Here is a 15,830-nt window from a genome sequence, read left to right on the forward strand (position 1 = left end):
GGTCCTTGGAAATACCCGCACGTGGCTTATGCGGAACCCTTCACAACAGAGGTCCCATTGTCCCCCTCTGCTAGTTTTGTCATTTGAAGCTGCACATTTTGTAGGATTCTGTATTTGCTCATTCAACACTCATCAATGATGTATCTGCTCTGCGTATTTCAGTGAGCGAAACAACTCTATTCCCTGCTCTCCTGGAGCTTACAATCTACAAGCCTTTGCTTCTCTCTTTCCTTCTCGAGCCTGAGAAGTAAGATGCAGGGGAAAAAAAGGGTTGTTGAAAAAAACCTGATTAGCCCATTAGGACGGGTGAGCAGAGAGGATGCGGGTGAAGTCCCCTGTTAGGCTGAATAGAAAACATAAGACAGATAATCAGACCTGGAAAGTCTTCCATGGCACATTGGAGTTGGGTGGGTCCAGGTCCCAGGGAACAGGAAATGTGGGGCTTTACTTGCTGCTCTCAGCTTCGTTTTCCCTTTGTAGGGTATTATTTGAACTTCCTCCTGTCCTTCCATCATCCCTGACCACAAGCGCGTCAGCCAGCCCAGCTGTCACTTTAAGTGTGTTTTGGTCACTCCCCACCCCCACCCCCAGACAGCAATGGTTCATTCTCTGCTGTCTCTAAAATTCATGGTATAGGTGGGGATCCACTGGTAAATATTTCTGTTTTTGTGTCCTGACCTGAATCCCCCGGGAGAAGCTTATTTTGCCAGATTTAGTTGCCTTCTTTTATCACTCTGATTCATAGTATTTACATTCACTTACTTTTTCCAATAGAGGAAGTTTAGGGCAGTTTTAGGTTTACAGAAAAGTTGAGCAGAAAATACAGAGTTCCCATGCATGGTTCCTCCTGGTTTCCCCTAAGCATCAACATCTTGCCCTGTTGTGGGACATTTGTTACAGCTTATGAACCAAGACTGAAATATTTTTAGCAAAAGTCCCTAATTTACATTAGAGTTCATTCTTTGTGTGGTACAGTTCTCTGAGTTTTGACAGATGTATATATAATGTCACATATCGACCACTACGCATCCTACAGAATAGTTTCACAGCCCTAAAAACACTTAGCATTTTTATAGAGGTTTATCTACAAATATGGACCGACCATCTCTGCCATGCCAGGGATGGGCTTGGGGGAAAGGTGAAAAGACACACCATTTGTTCATATGGAGCTCTCCGACTGGTGGGGAGACACACACAGAGACCAGGATTACAAACTCAAATGCCAACAGTAGTTGGGAGGTAATTGAGATGAGTCAGGGGCTGGGTATACCCCTGGAGGGACTGGTAGGGACTGAGAACTGGTGAGTCATTGTCCCATGAAAGGGAAACAGCTCTTCCACAGCCAGTTGTTATTATGTAGACTTTAAGTTCAGGGAGTCCAGACCTTTAGAAATTTTTCTCAGGAGCTGCTACAGTTAAAAGTTTGTGTCCCGATCCTTAGCTGTCATCAATGAGCTTAACATTGGAAACATACAGCATGGGCCAAATATACTATTCCTATTTGTAGGATGCAGAAATGGATGTAGAAATCCTTCTGGTCTGGAACTGTTCATTGGCAGATCGTGCCAAGTAGCAAGCAGTGTGGCTATGGCTAAGATACTTGGGAGCCAAGAGGAGGAAGCTCTTATCAGTTGTCACCTAGCTGGCACAGAATTGGAAGGAGTGACAAGGATGGCTTCATTGGGAGGACATAATTTGTTTGATACTTCAAGGAAAAGGGGAACAAGGGAATACCATATGCAATGACACAGAAGCCAAAAGGCCCAGGAATGGTGAGCTCTCCTATAACAGAGCTAACTTCTCACTGAGAATGACTGGAAGAGGAGGATTAAAAAACCAATCAATGAAAAAAATTTTTAAGTTGTCATAGTAACAATAACAAAAAGATACCTGAAGCCTAAGGGGGTGGTAGGGTGGGGAGCAGGGGGGGGGGAAAAAAAAACCTCACACATGTGTTTGAAGGCACTAGAGAGCTATAAGATATCGTATCTTTAGAAGCCATGAGTCTGGAGGGAAGAAAAACTCATTAAGGTGAGCCTGACGGTCAATGCTGCTTTTCATCTCACAGTGTGTGCTGATTTCTAAGTGGCATGGATAATGAGCTTGAGAAACTGAGCAAAAAGTGTCTGCTAAGGAAAAAAGGTGTAAGCAGAGCTTTTGGCATCTGGGAAGACAAAAATGGTATTAGTACTACTAAGACATTCAGGGCCTGAGGGGCCAAGATTGGAGGAGCCATAGAGGAAGGGAGCACAGATATGAGCCTAAGAGCCTGAGCTGTTAAGAGTGACAGATGTCAAGGGAAACTAAGCAAAAGCCACAGCCCACAGGCTGCAGAGCTGAAGGGAGCTCTTGGCAGGCTCACGGTGTTATGGGGTAGCTGGTGGAGGTCAGCATCTTCTAGGAGGGGAGTTCCTGGTGAATATTCAGGTTTTCAGCTTATTTTGCCAGATTTATTTGCCTTCTTTTATAACACAATTTGACCCCCAAAGGGCTATTTTCTAGGAGGAAGATAAAAATAGATGAGGCCTCTCAAAGATGGAAATCCAGCCTCAAAACAGCTCAGTCCCCATTTGGATTAAGTTAGTCTACACCTCCTTAGTTATCTTGCACAAGCTGAAGGCTCAGCCAGATAGTGTTCACATTTTGTTTTCTAAGGCTTACCACTCATAGAAAATTTGCCAGGCCTATTAAAAGACAGGACCAAGAGAAGAAGAGAGAATATAGTAATAGATTCATAATTGATCTAAATATTGGATTTATCAAGGTGGGCTTTAAAGTAATAGTGAAATATGCTCAAGAAAATAAAAAGATGGAGATTCCACCAGAGAATCAGAACATATAAAAGTAAATGAAAAGTTCTAAAATTTTTTAAAAAAAGTATTATACAAAACTGACAAATATATCAGTTTAACAGCAGGATGGGCACGGATGAAGAGAGAAGTAATCGTTCAGTGAATAGGTCAAGAGAAAAATACATGGACTGATGCACACAGAAATAGAAACATGAAAAATACAGACAAGACCATAAGAGAGACATGTTGGACGTGAAGAAGAGTTCTAGCATTCGTGTAACCTGCATCCCTAAAAGGGAGGAGGTAGAAAATGATGTTGAAGCAGTATCTGAAGAGATAACAACTGATCATTTACAAAACTGGATGAACGAGATTGAGCCACAGATACCAAGCCGCAGATTCAAGAAGCATAAACCCAAATAGATAAACACAAAGAAAACCACCCTGAGGAACATCACAATAAAACCCGAAATACAGGGACCAATACACTACAAGAGAGCAAGCTTCACATAAAAACAAGCCCTAACCCAGTGCTGCTTGCGAGCCTGAAGACACAGAAAAGGTAGAGGTGAAAAGACGGAAAAGGATACAACATGCACACACACATCAAGAAAAGCAGGCATGGCTATTTTAACATTAGATAAAGTAGACTTTAAGGTAAGAAGCTTTGCTAGAGAGAAGGAGGGAGTTTGCATCATGAAGGCGTCATCCATTAGGAAGATATAACAATTCTAAATTAGCATGCACTAATAATATAGTTTCCAAATATACACAAAATGAAGGCTAAGAGAGAAAAGGAGAAATTGAAAATTCACGGTCATAATTAAAAATTTCAAACCTCCTCGCTCAGCAACTGATAAAAAATCGATAAGGGTGCAGAGGATATCAACAATACAATTAACAAATGTGTTGCCACTGATAGCAGAGGATCTCTTTCCCCAACTGCCACAGATCTCACACATCCCTCTCAAGCGCCCAGAGAACATTTACAGAATGTTATAAAACCAATCTCAACAAAGTTAGAAGAACTGAAATTATGCAGGATGTTTTCTATCCACAGTGGAATTAAACAAGAAATTAAGGGAAGAAGAAAAAAGGAAGATATCGCCAAATGTCTGGAGATCAATCAATATGGTTCGAATTCCTAAGTAACGCATGGATGGACGAAGAAATCTCATGGAAATTAGAAAACATCTTGAACCAAATGATAATGAAAGTATGACAGATCAAAACTGTGGGACGCTGTGAACACTGAACCCAGAGGGAAATTTAAAGAGCGTGTCATACTTGAGCTGCAAATAATTTAGGTGACAGTGTGCATAAAATTGAATGCCATGCTGCCTCTTGAAATCACATTTCTAGGGCTTCCAGCGGTTCATTGTCCGTGTGCCTAAACTATGTTGGTTACATTAAAGACTGTATTAAATATGGCATGCTGGCTTTTGAAAATGTGATCTTTTCCTTCCCCTTAAACATGGTCGATTGGTTTATTCGGGATGAGTTTAACACCATCTTTTGATCAACAGTTTACCCCATTATAATCTGGGATGAAGATCCCTGTCGGTGCCTGTATGGAGCCAGTAGGGGGCGGGGGTTGGTTCGCAGGGGGACAAGTTCTTTTGGTCTTGAAACGTAATCCTGAAGGCTGCGATTCTTATAGCTCGGGTTTGGAGGTGAGTCATAAACTCACTCAGACACACATAGCACACACAACTCATCAGCTCTGAATTTTATAAACTTAACAATGAGTCCCGGGAGTGCTGAGCTGAGCTTTGATAAAGATTTTCTGAGTGTTCTGGACATTTTTTTCAGTCTTCTTGCTTCAATAAAACTCAAATCATGTTTTGCTCCAAGCGTTTGTTCTCTTAATCTTGAAACCCTCCTGCCCCTTTTAAACAAAATTGAATTTATACATTTCTCATTCATTTACACCTCAGTCCTGAAAATCTTCTGGGGGAAAAAAAAAAAAAAGAGTCCTACCCCGCCCCCCCCCCCCAAATCTTTGAGTACTGCTACTTCCATTAGATTGGGGATTTTCTAGATCAAATGACTTGAAAGTTCTCCCACATATAGTATGTTTCGATTCTCTGACCTTTCTCCCAAAAGGAGGGTGTTTTTGAATGTGACTTTCTGATCAGCACATTGGGTGGGGTGTGTGGGAAGTGGAGTGTCAGATGTACCTTGGAAGGTGGTGGTCATAGAGATTAATTGTCAGAAATATAATGTAATTATTAGCAGCCCACAAAGTCATTACACGGACTGAGACATATACCACGACTGGGTTGTGTGACAGCATGAAATTCACACATTTCCCAACAAGATTGAAAAAAACAAAGAAACTTCTGGGAAAGAAGTGAATCACTTAGATCCCAGGGTTGGCAGAAAGAAGGAGCCCTAAATGGTGTTTCAGGACAGGGAGCAAGGGTCACGTACTGAAGGACTCTTGTGTTCCTTCAGCTCCAAAGCAACATTTCAGTTCAGTGCAGCCTCTGGCCAGGCTGTGAATGTCAGGAATGTCAGGTTCACTGTCGGGTTTCAGCCACAGGTGGAAATCTCTCGATGACATTTTAAGTGGACCTCTGTATCTGGTGTAAGTGTCCTGGGTGATTTACTTAGGCGGCACCAGCAGTCTCCACAGCTCTAGGGAGCACTTAGTCCCATGAGGCCCCAATCCTGCTGCCGGCTGGCATCCCCCGTGGGGAACCTTCCGCCATTTCTCCTTTGGTCTCAGCTATCCACTGCTGAAGTTCCAGCACATGGAAACGGCCAGTTCATGAGTGGTGGCTGCCCTGGTCTGGGGATGGGGACACGCTGCCCAGGATAAGTGAGTCTCAAATATCCCTGTAGGAAATAAGAGGATTACAGAGATGGGATTTTGTTGTTCCTTTTGACGGAGAGGCTAAAATGTCAGTTCACCGCAAATGAGGAGGAGGAGGAGGGGGTAGTACCCGTGGGGAGGAGAACTGCTAGTTTTAAGCTGGAAATACGAAGGTGTAGAGAGAGGTCAAAAAAATTACTCAAAAGAAAAGTAAAGTTGCCTCGTGAATACGACTTTTCTGAGGTTGGCAGAAAGTTTTCCCGTCAGTGGACACTCAGTCGATCCCGGTCAGGCTAAGGTGTGAAAAGCCCGTCATTCAGCCTGCTTTCGGAAGACAGGCTCGCTGGCTTTCCAGCTAACTCGACAACTTGCCAAGGGACATTTTCCAAGCAGAGGGCTTGCTTCGGCAGGCTGCTGAAGGTTAACAACTGGCATTTGGGGGTGGGTTGGGGGGAGCCTGATTGATAACATTTTCCAATCTCTTTGGTGCAAACGTGCCCACTGGGCTACCGATGTGAAGTCACTGGAGGAGGATTTGGGGAGTGAAGCATGCCGTCTGCAGGTGTGAGCGGCTCCGTCATGGCCCAGCTGTGAGGTCAGAAGAGCTGGCTTATGTTCAGCTAGCCCAAATTAGCGAGCTCAGGGCCCTAAAGCCAAATTTATCAAGTCGGCTTGCCTCTACAACCCAACCAAATAAACCTCTGCATGGTTATTGTGAAAATAAAGTGCTGTGCACCATACAGAATAATCACAGCAGGGAAATAACGGCGATTGGCCAAGTGAGCTTCTGCTGGAATTCAGTATTAACGTATCCTCATATTAAGTGCCTGTCTTGGTGAGCTTGGAGAGCAGGGCAGTCGTTTTAGGATTGATCTAATCATCTCACAGTCCCTAGGAGGTATATGGCTATTAGACTAATTCCAGCTATCATCATACCCACCTTGCAGTCATGAGTCTAAAGGAGATAAGGTAGGTGAAAGCCTCTATGCACATAGTAGGTGCTCAGAAATGTTATTTCTATCGAACAGTGTGTGGTGTCTGTGATTTTTGGCCTAATCCAATAATCAAGTCTATAGATACTTCCCAGGTCATGATTGTACCTTTTCTGATGGATCTGGTTCATCAAGCGTGCTCCTCTCCAGTGTGGGAAGATCTGTTTGTTCTGGGATTTGCTCTGTCAGAAAAGCACCCAGTTGCCAGCACAGGTTGGACGCTAAGTGGCCAACGTGCGTATGATCATTCTGTATTAACTGCAGTGGACACAAACACAAGGTTCTGGATGAAAGAGCGGCGAGCACCTCAGTCCGTGGATTGCCAGGGGGCAGGGCTCAGTGTCTGTGAGTGGTGGACCCCAGAAACACAGGGCCCGGAGTGGCAAGTCAGTAGATATCATAACTGACCGCCACTGAGAAAAGTTCCTGCCTCTTCTCCCCTAGAGTTATTACACGGCTCCATGTCCTCTGCCCTTAATAATCCAGACAGCCAGCGTGTGTATTGCTTTGGTCCGTTTCTTGGCTGGGGAAGGGAATTGGACATTACCCTCGCCGGCAACACGTATTGCCGAATGCAAGGACCGCAGCCAGTTCATTGGAGAGCGGACGTCCGCTTGCCCAGAGGCAGGGAGGAGATGGCAAGGTGTCATCTGCAGGACTCGGAGGCTTGGAAGCCTCTTAACTGTGCACTTAATAAATGAAGCCTTGGCAGACATACCTTGAATTATTAATGACGTTATTCAGCTTTGATTGTTTCCTTCTTTTGGGGAAAGGTTATTCACTCAAATGCCTTTGATTAGACTATACAATACATCACAATTGGCATATTTTATGTGCAACTTTATGGTGATAATAGTTCTGTCTCATTTAGAAGCAAATCAGACATTATGAACTTCGTGATTTATTAATGTATTGATTTCTATAAATGTCAGCGCATCTCACATCCCGTCAGAGAGCCCGAGAGCAATCAGTGGAGAGCCAATAAAAATGTAAAATGAAACCATCATAAAAAAAAGGAAATACTGCCTGTTTCGAAGCCCTGCTGCCTCTCTGAATTGTTTCAGGATCCAGATCATTACCATGAAGGCATCTCCCCCACCCCTGAGGAAACAGCCCGCAAGAAGCTAGCAGGGGGAGCTCTGTCCTGCTTGTCTATTCTGCGTGGTCTGAATAAAAACACAAGGAGTGACGAGTCAGACCCGGAGGGGTCTCCGGAGCCCGTGCCCAGACTCTTCAACCTGGAGAGTGCAGGAGGACAGGGGGGTTCCTCTCTATCAGCTTTGCCCCATTACCACCTCCCAGATCCCTCCTGAGGAATCTTCAGGAGAAAGCCCAACTTCCCCAGCACAATTTCAGCAACAGCCACAGTCCTCTGTCTCTGCCAGAGCATCTCATCAGTTGATCCCAACCTCAGCCACCCTTTAAACCTGCCTTCAGAGCCATCTCCTCTGGACAGCTCTTGTAGACACCGCAGGGAAAGCTCTCTCTGTCCAAACTCCTGAGGCACTTACTGTCTGTCTCTAATCATCCTCCAGCAGGTGTGAGAATCTACCTTTGCGTGTTGCGGATTTCATTTACGGGAGTGGGGTGGGGTAGGGTTAGGGTGGAGAGACTGTGTCTTGTGCCTGCTTCTGTTTTGTTTTATCTTCGGTGTCTCACTCCTTCCATGATGTCTGTACCCGCTTTGCACATAGTAGAGGCCGAGTAAGTGCTCATTGTTTGCTAAAGTGTGTAGAACTGCAAGAAGCTGAACAGGAAATACAGTGAGTCCCAAGAAAGCAGCCAAGAGAATATCTGGGGAGTATTTGGCTAATTTAGTGGCTAATTCTGTCGTTTGACAGTTTAGTTTAGAAATCACAGTCTGGCAGCCCACAGGGTACAGTTGTTGTTTCACTTCTTTTAAATGTGAATTTTGACAACATTTATTTCACATAAAATATGGATTTTGGCTTCTCTTTAGAAATTGGAATTTATGTCTGTGTCGGCCTGCATTATCACATCACATGGTGACAATTGGCTGGAGCTGAGGAGTAGCTGCCTGCTTTAGACGGGGCATGTGCTCTCTAGTAAACTTCAGTCCCCACTGTTCCCTAGTATCTCCCCAGGACTAAGACCAAGGGAAAGTTCTCCATTACCAACCATTCATATTACCTGCCTCTGTGAGCCTAGTTTAACCGCCCCTCCCCCCTACCCAATACCATGTGTCTCCAAGTGACTTTGTTTTACGATAATCTAGAAACATGACAATTTCATTTTTTGGGTCCCAAGCAACATGGAGCAAAGTGTATGTCCTGTGATTAGAGAGGACCTCCATACAGATTCCAGCTGTGTTCTTAGATGTAGGCTTCTGTGTGGCTAATACCACACATAGCAAGAATGGGGTAGATTTACAGCTTCTGATTCAATGCATTTCAGCCTTCTGGTCTAATAAACCATAGTTTACATCACACATCTCCTGTGAAGAAAGTGTTATATTGTTCCCATTTCACAGACAAGAAAACTGAGGTTCAGAGATGAAAGAGAATATATTAATTTTCCCACTGTATTAGGAGCAATGGAATCGAGACGTCATATGAGACCCCCCTGAAATCACAAGAATGGTAAGTAGAAGGGCAAAGACTAATCTCATCATCTGACTGATAGTCAGATGCCTTTTGGCATAAGGGACCATCCTATGGGTCCCCTCCTGGGCCCAGTCCTATATCTTTGCGGTTGTTGTTCTGTCTCAGCAAGTCAGGGGCCAAATTCCCCTATCTAAGGAATATTCTTGTACTTCCGCACTTGAGAATTTGCAGAGCCCAGTCTGAGGAGGGCAGACACTAGCTAATTTCAAGTGTTCCCTCCCCACCTTCCCTGCCTCAAGCTCTCTGCCATCCATTTAGCATTTCCAATCTTGTTTCCCTTTTCTGAGCATGAAAGCAGCCTTCGCTCTGGGTGACAGGGTGTATAGGTCACAGAGCTCAGAGAGTTACAAAGAGATGCTTTTATCCAGCCTTCTGACTTCACAGATGGGGCTGCTGGGGCCCAGAGAGGGAACTGGACTTGTCCAAGGTCACACACTGGATTCCTGGCAGAGCAGGATTCAGCTCAAGGTCAGTGTTCTTTTCACAGCACCATTCACTCATTCAGCAAATAATCACTGAGTGCCTACTGGGTGACAGGCACTCTCGTAGGTGCTGGCGACAAAGCAGGGAACATAAGATGGAGAACAAAGCAGTGAACGGAAGTGGTGATGTGCGCTTTGAATGCAGACAAAGAGGGTTTCTGGGTCGAGAGAGAAATGGCTCATGGGAGGCATCAGTGTATACAGGGTGGCTGGGGAAGGTGGTAGGGAGCTGAACTGAGCATAGGCAGGAGGGGAATGAGGGTGAGGTTTGCAATCAAAGCAGTCAGGCTCGAATCCCAGCCCTGCAGCCCAACAGCTGGTGAGCCTGAGCAAGTCACTTCTAGCCAGGGTTCTCACTGGTAAAATGGGCACAGCAGCGCCCATCTCCCAGTCTGTTAAGATCTAAGGAACCACTGCAGAGGAGGTACCTGGCATGTTCAAGGCATTCAATAAGGTCCCCTCCTCACTTGGTGGGGAGAGCTAAGGCTGAGTTTCCTAATGGGTGTCTCTGCTTGACTGAGGGAAACTCTGGAGAGTCTCACCCTGGTAGCGTGCAACTCTGGAGAGCCGATGTAATACTCTATTAGCCAGGGTGGCCATCTGGAAGGCTTTCGTAGTTTAAGAGGATGCAGGAGTGAAGATTAATTAGCTGAGTTAGTCTGTGAATCCATTAGTGGGTTACAGGACTCTGAAGCTTTTTAATCTGAGGAGTGGTGGGTGGCAACCACTAAGCCTAGAGTGATCCTTTGATGGAACTTTCCAGATCAGAGCTCTGGCTTGGAATTCCTAACCCTTCTAAATTCCTTGCTGTGAGCCAGCAGTATTTCTCATCATATGAATCTCAAAGTGCCTGACCATAAAGCTTAAGTTGGATCACAGGAGTCTGAAAATTAAATCTCACATTTAAAAAACCCAATTAGCTTCTTGTCATGCCTCTTTGTCAAGCCTTCCCAGACTTCCCCACCAGCATCTCAAATCCTGAAACACCTTGTCTCTCAACGATCACTTCTACAGGATTATGGGGTGGGGAGCCTGGGCAAGGAGGCACCCTTTCCTTTTCAAGCTCATTAGTGCTTGAAATACGTTTAAAGCCATGTGTATGGATTGTTTTGATAATTTTTATGTTGCGGTTCAAACCATGACATTTTGAGGGGCATAATGGTAAGTGGATGCTGTTTGTGTCATCGTGAAGATGGTCCTAGAAAGTCTAGTCCAGCCCATTGGGTGTTTGGTTGTATTTATTGTGATGCTGTTTTCGTAGAATAATACTTTTTTTTCAAACCACACGTGACATAGTGGTGATCATTAGTGCCTGTCACCAACTATTTCTGGCTCTCCTCCTTCCATGTGCATGTTTGGATGTACTTCTCGTCCCTCTGAAGTTAGATGTGATCACATGGCCAGTTACGGCCAATTGAATCAAATGAGAACAGGGGTAATGTGTGTGTCCCTGGGCACAGGCAGATATCAAGCAAAAAATTTTTTGAATTACAGTTGAGTGAAACGCTATGGAGGGAGGCCACGTGGACTTCAACAGGAAGACCTAGCTGAAACCACAGGGCTCCGTCGTGGCAGTCCCAATGCCGAGCCAAGGACAAGAAGGGGATGGTCAGGTGCAGAGTGAGGGAGGGAGCAGCCTCTCCAAGGACTCCCCTATGGGAAGGAGAGAACCTGCTCTAGGGCAAGAGAGAAGTTGTCCCTCTGTCTGGAGGCAGGGACACAGTGAAATAGGGACAGAGGAGTGCGAGGCAGATTTGGACTGTATTGCGTTGGGTCTTAGGGTCCATGTTAGCAGTTTTTCGGGGTGGCAAATAGCAAAGCAAGTACAGTACAGAAGGCTTTATTGTTCTGAGAAGCCAGTGGAGAGTTATGAGTTATACCGTTAATCACCCCATGAGAGCTGATATGAATCATGAGAGAGCAGATGTCTTTGGCCCTTCTGACGTGTGGGGACCTCACAGAGAGTGGCTTGGCAGGGCCAGTTCTCTGCCTGATGGCTTTGCACCCTTCCTCTCCATGTTGGCTCGCTGCGATGGAGACCCGCCATTCATCACATAGGCCTGAGACCTTGGACTCGGTCCCAGCTCTCTGCAAGTGGGGACAGGGAAGAAAGTCCATTTCTCCGTATCAGTTAATAAAACTTGCAGTTTGAGATATTTGAAGTTCCTGCTGGAATGCCAAGGGACCTGGTAATTCCTGGTCAATCAGGCTTGGCTGGAGACCTGGCTCCATGACTTCAGGAATACTGTGAGGCTGGAGAAAATCTTCCAGGACTGCCAGGACTGATTCTAGCAGATCAGCAACTTCCTCCTCCAGTCTTACTGGAGTTGGCCCATACCCTGCATGGGGGAAATGGGTCCTGGTAGTTGTAATTAAAAGGGAGAGATTAAATATGCAAAAGAGGTGAATAATAATTGAAGCAAATACCTCAGAAGGTAGGAAGCAATGTGGCCAGGATTAGGGATGTGGGTAATCCTATACGCATTTCAGATTAGCTCTTAAAAATATTCCTGGAAGTGGAAAAAAGTGGGTTTTGTAAAACAGCAAAGAAATGTCTATCTATCTATCTATCTATCTATGCATCATGTCTAAGATAGCATACATAAAAATTTTAGCAGTTACTACTGAGCGTTGGGGTTATGGATGGCTGTTATATTCTTTTTGCTTATGTGTATTTTCTAAACTTTCTGCAAAGAGTAGGTACAGATTTCTAATAAGAAGACATCGAAAAGGTTATTTTTAAATCGATGTCAAGTACAGATGGGGAGCGCCTCAGCAGCCTTGCCTGGGGGGGGGGTGGGATGGAGCCCAGAGCCCAGGCCCTTTCTCTGAGGAGCAGCCTGGGAAGTTAGGCCAGTGAGGGTGTGTGTCAACTCAGTTTCAACACCGGGAAATGGTGGGAACAATCCCTACTTTGCAGAGCTCTGGTGAGACTTAAATGAGGTCATCAATGGGAGTGTAGCTGGCAGGGAGGATGTGCTCACTGGATGTGAAACATCTCCTAAGAACTTCTCCCTAACCTGTGAAGAAAAGGAAGACACAGCCTGGCTAGAGGGAGTGGGGAGGACAGGCTGCCCTCCATTCTGGGGGAGGCATTTCTGAAACACGGGGCGGCAGGAGGCACGTTGGTGGGCGGGGGAGTCTTCCCTTGATCAGAATAGCAGCTGACATTCCAGAAGCATATCCAAGGTACCAGGCCTGCCTCTCGTGCTTCCTGTCCGTGACCTTGCAGAACCCTCCCCAAGCCCTGTGAGCCCTACAAGGCTTCCCTGTTACACAAGAGGCTGAGACTCAGAAAGGTAAAGTCATCTGCCCAAGGCCACACAGTTAGTAAGTGGCAGACCCAGGACCCAAATCCAGGCCTGCTTGATACTAAAACCCATGTTCTCAACTCTGTGTTATAGCTTCTCAGGTTATAACCACACTGAATTGGATTAAGAGGCCAACTTTGCCACTGAGATGTGACCTTACCCACGTCTCATGGGCCTCATGAGGACCCAAGGTGATAGGACATAGGAAAGACCTGTGCCTGGCACCCAGATGTACTTGTCCCTGGTGCTTCCCTTTCTCTCTCATCTGGGTCCCCAAGAGGACATCCCTACAGCGCTTGGGTCTTTGGAGGAAGTGTCTCAAAGCGACGCTGCTGAAAAAGCAATTTTTCGCTGTAGCTGTGTGGATAGATTTTTAATATTTAATTAGGAAGACCTTCTGCTTGGAGAGAGGGCAGGACTTGTTATTAAATCCCTGCTGCTTGGTCTCCCTCACTTGCCCGTGGGATTATTCATTCATTTCCAGTCACACAATTTAATATTGCAACAGCTAATGGGGAGATGTTGATAATTTGTAAAACCGGTTGGTCCCAAGGCCATTGGAGAGGCTCTGCGCCTGGGTCTGATTCCCGGAGCGAAAGCAGGTTCTCGGGAGACGAGGGTGCGGGGAGGTTCCTGCCCCTTATCTGTCAACCTCGGCGAGTGTCTTCTGAGATACCACGTTGGGAGCCATGAGTATTAGAAAGGCCTTCACCACATAGTTTTATCTTTGAGGAATTAGGACCCTGGGACACCTGAATACATTAAAGGATTTTTGGGTTAAAATGTGGACCTGGGATTTGTTTTAATCAGGTACAGTAAGAACTGCAGACGTGGAAATGACTGCCAGGAGGGAAGAAGTTCATACTTATGGATCCCTCGAAATAGGAGGCATGGCACACCACGCAAAGCCACATAGGGAAGCACTGGGGTCGGTTAGGAGGCAGACAGGGATGAGGGGAGAACATGACCGAGCCTTTACTGGGGATTTTGTGGGAATGCATGGGAAAGGTGGGACAGGTTGGTTGGGATTGGAAAGCTGGGAGAATCTTGGCCACCTCTGGGCTGTAGGGGTGTCCCCAGCTGTCTGGCAGCTGGCTTGCAGTAGTTTGGAGCAGAGGGAATACTGACTTGGTGTGTGAGATGCTTGCGTGTAGGCTCTGGATTAGTTGGTTTGTGTACCAAAGGCATGCTTGCAGGGGAGTCATGGCTATCCCTACAAATTAGCCAGCCCTGGGAGGGGGAAGTCTCTCTAGGATCAAGGCTCCAAATGCCAGAGTATCAAAAACACAGAAAATAAGAAAATACAGTCGATAGAGTTTGGTTTTGCAGTTAGGCGTGGGTTCAAAATGCCTACTTGGAGATTTCCTAGCTGGAGCATTGGGCAAGAACATTCCTTGGACTCAAGGCTATGTACTCAGCATCTCTCCCCAAGACGACTGGAAAGCTCCAGCCTCCGGCCAGTTGCCTTAGCTCTGCCAATGGGTTCTCTTCACGAACAGGCAGAAGGACCTTTGTAGAACAGTTATTCACAGAGCACGTAGCTGTGGAGTATCCAGTCTGTGCCAGGCGCTTTAACAGGCAGTGTGACTGCAATGGTGAGTAAAGACAGGCACTGTCCTTGTCCCTGGTGTGATTACAGTTTGGTGCATGAGGGACTTAACCTAAGAATCACAGACACACTTTTAACATTGTAACTGTGAGGAGTGCTGGGGGGGGGCGGGGAGCTGTTTGCTGCTACAAAGTGGCAGGGGGCTCAAGGTAGGCCTGAAACCGGAAGGAGTGGGAACTTACTAGATGGGAAGGAAGGGATGTGTGTGTGTGTGTGTGTGTGTGTGTGTCCGCGTGCGCGCGCGCGCGTGTGACATTCTAAGTGCAGAGGGAAGATGGGGGGAGCTTTTCAGGAACCTCTCGTGCGGAGTCTCTGGGGAGGGAGGAAACAAGACATTCAAAGGAAATACATCTGAATATGTCCCTTGCTTTAAAGCCTTCAGTAGCTCCCCATTGCCTGCACGAGTAAGGCCATGCTCTTTAGTAAGGTCTTCAAGGTCTTTTATGATCTGCTTCCTGCTTAGCTTGCAGAGTTGGTCTGTTGCTTCTCTCCTAGCCACGTTACCCAGCTCCACCCATACTCACGCTCCAGAAAGACCTCTTTCCTCAACCGGACTTCTAGTGGGGCTTTCGTACGTCTGCACATGCTCCTGCTCCGCCTAGCACCCGCTTTCCTTCCCTGTGTGCTGGGTTAGTTCCTGGAGTTCCTTCAGTCTAGCCCATCACACTGTGCTCCTCCAAGGGTTGCTAGTTAGACCAGCGTGTGAATGGTGTCTCCTGCAACTGCGCAGTCCTCTCTATAAAATGTCACCTCAAGGACTCCTTCTTCTGACATGAAAATTTTGTTCTCATCCCCAGACAACATCTGTATGGCAACATCTCTCTCCGGTAGCATCCGCCATAACTGCGTGGTAAAGACAGAGGTCTTTCCATCTCCCTTGACCGCAGGTTCCTTGAGGGGATGGCCAGTTCAATCACTCTTGTCACAAATACATATTGAGCTCCTGTCCTGGGTCGGGTACCGTTCCAGGTGCCGGCAACGTGATCACAAATACGTCAGGCAAGTCCTCTGTTCCGTGGGACCCGGGCGTTCACTAAATAATCACACCCATGAATATGCAACTATAGATCTTCTTAAGAACCTTGACAAAAAGAGAGGGGGGAGTGTGAGGAAGCAAAGCCAGAGGGAACCTGATTTGAGTCAGAGGGAGGGAGCGTCTGCAGGCACGCGTGCTGAAGGGTAATGTTAGGAGAGGGTAGCGG

At 46.3% G+C, this 15,830-nt stretch overlaps 1 protein-coding gene across 4 annotated transcripts in view; it reads right to left on the reverse strand.

The window, feature by feature from the left end:
* The window catches only part of KCNIP1 (potassium voltage-gated channel interacting protein 1), a gene marked incomplete at both ends in the record, with an annotated part of 331,242 nt that overhangs the window by 16,843 nt on the left and 298,569 nt on the right, over positions 1-15,830 (reverse strand). The gene's annotated exons all lie outside the window — the stretch shown is intronic.

Source organism: Martes martes, assembly GCF_963455335.1.
Source record: "Martes martes genome assembly, chromosome: 5".
NCBI classification, from domain to species: Eukaryota; Metazoa; Chordata; class Mammalia; order Carnivora; family Mustelidae; genus Martes; species Martes martes.